The sequence below is a fragment of the Triticum urartu genome, chromosome 5 (genome assembly GCF_003073215.2).
Source record: "Triticum urartu cultivar G1812 chromosome 5, Tu2.1, whole genome shotgun sequence".
NCBI lineage: Eukaryota > Viridiplantae > Streptophyta > Magnoliopsida > Poales > Poaceae > Triticum > Triticum urartu.
Window position 1 is genome coordinate 526,184,207 of NC_053026.1, and position 6,414 is coordinate 526,190,620.

At 42.1% G+C, this 6,414-nt stretch overlaps 1 pseudogene; it reads right to left on the reverse strand.

The window, feature by feature from the left end:
* Positions 1–2,087: 2,087 nt before the first annotated feature.
* Positions 2,088–4,691, reverse strand: LOC125556578 (annotated as a pseudogene).
* Between the last annotated feature and the right edge of the window lie 1,723 nt (positions 4,692–6,414).

Here is a 6,414-nt window from a genome sequence, read left to right on the forward strand (position 1 = left end):
CTAGATTTTCAAAGTAATCATCATGAAGAAGAAACACCGAAAAGAAGAGACTTACCAAATCTACGAATAGAGGCTGTTGACTTCCTTGGTCTTCTCCCTAACTAGTCGTCCAGATCTACGAGTCTCCAAATTTCCAATGCTTGCTTGTGTCTCCTTTTCAACTTGTACTTGTGTCTCTTCTTCCACTTGCATTTGTGTTTCTTGCTGATCTTGTTGATCATCCTCATCATCCTCACTCACCCCATCATCATCCTCACTCTCATTATCAACATATTCATTCTTGTTGCCATCATCCTCACTGTCAGTTTCGACATACTCATTCTCCTCATCATGATTCCTCTTTCTTTTCTTCTTATTAGCCTTTGTACCAACATAAGAATCCTTCCTGCTTGAGTTGAGGCGCCTTATTTTCTCAAAAATAGCACTGGCCGCATCGGCTCCATCCAAAATTGGATCCTCTTCATCCTCATTCAGCCACTCCATTATTGGATTTGTCTCATCGAACATTGTTGTATCTATCAGCAGTGCACTTGGATCAACCTCTTTATGTATATCTCTCTCTTTCTCTTGATCTTCTTCAGCTCGTATCTTCAAGGTTTGGATAGTAAACCAAGTAAATTATATGACATGCAAGAACAATACAAGGTACAAAGTAAATTTGAGTTGGTTTATACCTTTAGGTTGTAGCGGACAGAAACTAGCTTGTGGAGCTTGTCATATAAAAGGCGATTTCTTGGCTTTGTGTGCACCAAAGCAAAGGCGCTCCAGTTCCTCTCACACCCACTAGATGAGACACATTGTGAGCAAATTCTCATTGCACACTTTTGCAATGCAGGAACATCCCCTCCAAATTGAAACCACCATTGGGCTGCAAGATATCACCAATGAAATTTTCAGAATTACAAAACAAAAGGAAATGGAAATTCTAAAACCAAAAGACCACGACTTACTTGGCTCCATTCTCGTCGCAGCTTCTTGTGCTAATCTGGTCCTAAACCTTCCTTGGCCCTAAACATACTAACTTCATAAATGGCTAAAAGAGCACTCTTTGGATCTAATATCTTCGCTATCGCATCTGTTAGTGTAGTAGCATAATTTTTATGGTTGCAAAGGTTGAGGATGTAATGTGTATATGGATCAAGGACGGCAGCTACAACCATAAACGTATCTTCTTCCATTGCATCTATCCTCTTGCCCACCTTGCGCATGAAACTAAGGTACAACCTTGATGTAGGGCCTAGATGTGCTTCCATCCGTTGTATAGCGAGCATCATACTTTTTTTGAAGCCAGAAAGAGTGCATTGTTTCTGCGTATCAGCATACCTCATGGCCTTATAAAGTGGCCTTAACGAACCTAGTACCCACTCTAGTGCATTCCACCAAACATTACTAGACAACCATTCTTCAGAAAACACGTATCCAGGCTCATAGCTCCACTGACACTCCTTGCAATCCTGAGAAACCATCCACTCCCTAAATTTATCTTTCTTCAAATGGTAACTCTCAAGGAACATGAAGACAGTCCCAAACCGGGTGGCATTTGGTCTAATTAGTTCACCACCTATGTTCTTCTTCATGTTATCATGTAGATTATTGTGCTTATGCAAGAACCTACAGATTTTCTTGGCACTCTTGACTATCACATCAACCTCAGGAAACTTGGCTATATCTTTTAACATAAGATTGACGGTGTGAGCAGCACACGGCTGCCAAACAATATGAGAGTACTTTGGTTCTTCTATAAGGGTTTTGCAAGCTTTCTTATAATTGGACCCATTATCGGTTACGATTTGAACTATATGTTCATGGCCTATCTCTTCTACAACCTTCTCAATCTCTCTATAGATAAAGTCTGCAAAATTATGTAACATGCATATACCTAGTTAGAACAAAGCAAGTATTTTAAGAACATAAAACAATTCTAGGACAGATCCAAGTATTCAAGAAGCATGTACTGTAAGAACATATGTAAAATGCATATATACCTACATAGAACAAAGCATTAGGAACATAAAACAATTCTAGGACAGATCCAAGTATTCAAGAAAAGTATTGTAAGAACATATGTATATACCTAACTAGAACAAAGCAAATATTTTCATGAACATAAGACAATTCTAGGACAAATCCAAGTATTCAAGAAGAAAGTAAAGCGCGAAGAAGAGGAGGAAGTAACCTGAATTCTGAGTCTGACTGGATGCATTAATAGTATTGAGGAAGAACATTCATGTATTGCAATACACCATAAAGTTTATGAGACTCATTCCTGTTGGACCAGTCCAAGAGTCACACATAAGAGTCACACCGAAGTTTTTCCAATCTTGTTTGAATTTCTGAAGAAACGAAGTTGCTTCATCATAGTTTGCATCCAAATATTTTCCATCAATCTCCTTCGCGGTTGGTATAGGAGTAGGTCCTAATTGTTGAGTGATCTTCAAAGCAGCTCGGAAGTATGGACAGTCAGCTTTATGTCCAGCAATATCATTGGCATGAAAAAACTTGGACCAAGCTAGGCCAAGCGCATCTCTCGAATTAGGATCCAAAGAACTACTGATCTTGGGCTGCATAGATACTTTGTTGCTGCATAATTGCTTGTCAAAATATGCGGTGATACTCTTTTTGCCAACAGCAACTCGCACATCACCCACACTCCCCTTGCCAATCCTCCTATCAACTCTGCGGGAGACATTCGGGTCACGCAATGCCTCTCTAATATTCATCTGAATTTCTTCTTCATCATCATGTATTATGTTAATCACCCCTCCTTGTTGATACAGCCCTTCCATAATATTTCTTTCAATTCTCAGCCTGCTATTTTGTTTCTCTCTTTTCTTCCTCTTCGATTCATCCTGGCACTCTCTCATTGCATCTCTCGCATTTCTTGGCACATTTGGGCAGCTCCTCACGTTACCTACAATCCAACCAAGGTGCTCCTTGGCATGGGTTGCATCTCCACCTTTGTACTTTAGGCCACAGTACATACAATGAAAACCCCAGAATACGGCCATGTATGGTTCCAAGGATCATATAAGTTATTATCTTTAATTCCTACATTGCAAAGTTACAAACAACATCACTTTAATTGAACCTAACAATATTCCATTTGCATCGTGTGAACAAGCAAAGCATAGTAATCCGGCAACATACCAAGCAAATACTCTAGAAATGTGCACCAATAAGATCAAGATATATGCCTTACTATATAGAAATATGAAAGAGAGATCCAAATACTCTAAACTGTGATCATCCTCATCTCACTACATGGACAGCGCAGTGTACTGTTACGTACAATTTACAAACAAATACCAAATAGTTTCATGGAAGTACTGAATTAAGTGAGATCTCTATGCCATCTTTTTTTATTTGAACCAAGTTAGAGCTCTATAAGAACCCCATGCAATCTCACAGCTCATATCATGTTAGTATGTTACCTTTTCAAGAGCTTTGGGAACCACTTGCACCTGCATCATGGTTGCCGCTGCCACTCCTATTTGCAGTTCCATCACCTGAAAATCAAGTGACAAAAGGACATTGGTCAGTTATGAAGAGTAGGTAACTAAGGAAGCAACCCTCGCTTACTTGGGTGTCCTCATATTAATAATAAACAAAAAACAGTACAGCCCAATGCTCTAGTTCAGATACCAAGGAATAAGTAATTTATATACAACTCGATGCTCTAGTTTGACAAACAGACAAGTCACAAACTATAATCTGTTCTTGAGAAAGATACAATGATGCTTACTTCTAGAACCACCACTTAATGGTACCACTGACCATTGAAATTAATCATCAGTCAACATCTACTTTTCTGTTGAAATTAATCTGTTCTGGAGAAAAAACTTTAATGTTGCACACAAGCATCATCTCTACATCTGTACCTTCCCAGTCAAGCGGACGCCCTCCATGCTGCTGCCGCTGCCCCATGCTACTGCCTCCGTTGAACTGGTCGGATCGCGCTCCATCAGCTCCGTTGCCGCAGCCGCCGAGCACCATGCTGCAGTCTTGGATAAGCAAAGGACGGGAAACACTCTTATGCCCCCATGTAAAACTTTGAGAGGTTTCTCCGAAAGTAGAATTTCATAGATACAGTTTTTTTTTCTCAAATACGCATAGCATGCTATCATCTATATAGAAAGAGAAAGGGTACAAGAAACCCTCCATCGTTTACAGTTACATCGAACAGCTTAATGGCTCAAACCACACCCACACTCTGACACTCATCCACACCTAGATACATACTACATATTATTCATGCCTTGCCCACCGACATAGATACAGTTCATTAGGATAAATATGTGAGACGATAAATCTTGGTAAATTCCGACAATATTGTCCACACAGACATAAGAGAAGGGAGTATATGGCTACTGATAAATCCACCTTGCCCACCGCTACTCGACCTACTGACGCGCTTGACAACATGGATAAAAAAATACTATGAACAGAGATCTACGACAATGAAAAGTAATCAGTACCAGCAGCTTGCAAGTTTAGAAGCTAGAGCATATGCAATAGCGACCCAAAACAAATCATGGAAGAAAGTTCTGCCAAGAGGGGGAGGAAGACGGGGATTATTTAGGGAGCCCTGCTGCCTACGAGCTTCAGATTTGGTGAGGACTCGTGAGGTCGAGAGGAGGGCCGGAGATGTGAGCGCCTTGGCCGGAGAAGTGGAGGAGGGCGAGGAGATGGGGTGGAAGCACTCGCTGTCCTGTGCGCCGGGCAAAAAAAAAAATCAAACTGGGCCAAATTATTCGGCCGATAGGCCCATATATCGGGCCCTAGCGAAATGGCCAAAATTCGGCCGAAATTCATTATTTTTGGCCGAAAATCAAAACGCGGCTCCAGCTCCCGAGCGATGAAGAGACGCGCCAGTTCTTCCGCGTATCTACAACCTAGACAATCAGCGATGGCAAGACATGCCACTTATGGTGCGACCATTGGATCGAGGTCGCATCCATTGCTGAGATCGCTTCCGCCCTGATCCTCCTTGTCCTGCGGTGGCGGCTCCCCCAGCGGCTTGTCTGCGATGAGCTCCATGATTGCCTATGGATCAGAGACATCCACGGAGCCCTGAGCCCTGCTGTTGTAATTTGGTATATTGATCTTTGGCGGCGGATCCAACTGGTGCAACTCAGAGCCGAGCCGGGCATAATTGATCTGAAGTGGACCAACAATGGGGTCTACATGACAAGTTCTGCCGATAAGACCCTGTTTCTCGAGTCAGGACCCCGAGACCTTGGACCACCTGCTTGTCCAGTGTGCCTTCTCCATGATCACTTGTCATGAAATCCTCTCTTGGTGTCGCCTCCCAATCCCTCCACTCAGCGCAGCGGACAACTTCTTCAACTGGTGGTCTACTGCCAACAACACCGCCCTGACCAGCCTACGCAAAGGAACTAACACCATCATCGCTCTTGTCGCATGGTCCCTCTGGAAACACCATAACGATGTTGTACTCGACAACCTCCGACCGTCGAACAACGAGCTTGCTCGCATAATCAAGGATGAGGCTCGCTTGTGGGCACGTGACGGAGCCAAAGGGATTGCTTTAGTTATTCCCGTAACCTAATACTTCTATTGAGGTTGAGAAACCTCTTTTATGCTCATTGGGATGCCGTTTCGTGTATGCCCCCTCAAGTTGCGCCCTGTTACCTCTCTACCCCTATCAGTGCAATGATACGCAACAATGCGTATTCACAAAAAAAAGAATGACAAGTTCCTTGTGGTCACGAAGCATTCTCCGAGTGATCTTGCGGTCCGTCACCTAGTTCTCCACACGAAAAATCACCTCACAACTCAGTTCCGCCTTGCCTCTAAAGAACTAGGCGCATCCGGTTGTTTTCCGATGCCTCCCACTCATATCTTCATCACACTAATTGCATATGTCTTTATGATGTGTTGTGATCCTTGAGAACTTTCATGACCCCAACAGAATACACTAAACCATGTCAATGAAGCCAAGATTATGAGTCTACTTTCTGAATATGCTTGACTCATGAGTGATTCACGGATATGCATGTGACTGTGTGGTGTGAGTGACAAGATAAGCGGGTGAATGGCCCGAGTTTTATAGAGTTTCAACTCTTCAGAATGTGTATTTAGATAATGGGTGCATATGCACCTAGGCGCCATAGCCAATTTCCAAAATTTTGGTTCTTTAAATCGAATATATGTTGAACTTTACACAAATTTGGTTTTTACTCCATTATATATAGGGGATTGGTTAGGTTCGGTGAAACTTACTAGAGTAAATATACTACACTAAGGATTTACTCCACCAGATCCTTCACTATTTTTAGGGGATCAGTTAGAGTAGCCCTTAATAAGTTCCTCCAATAAGTATAAAAAAGAACATCAGATATGGTAAACACTTCTTTTGCTTAATCCAGAAAACTCCTTTTGATACATTGATAT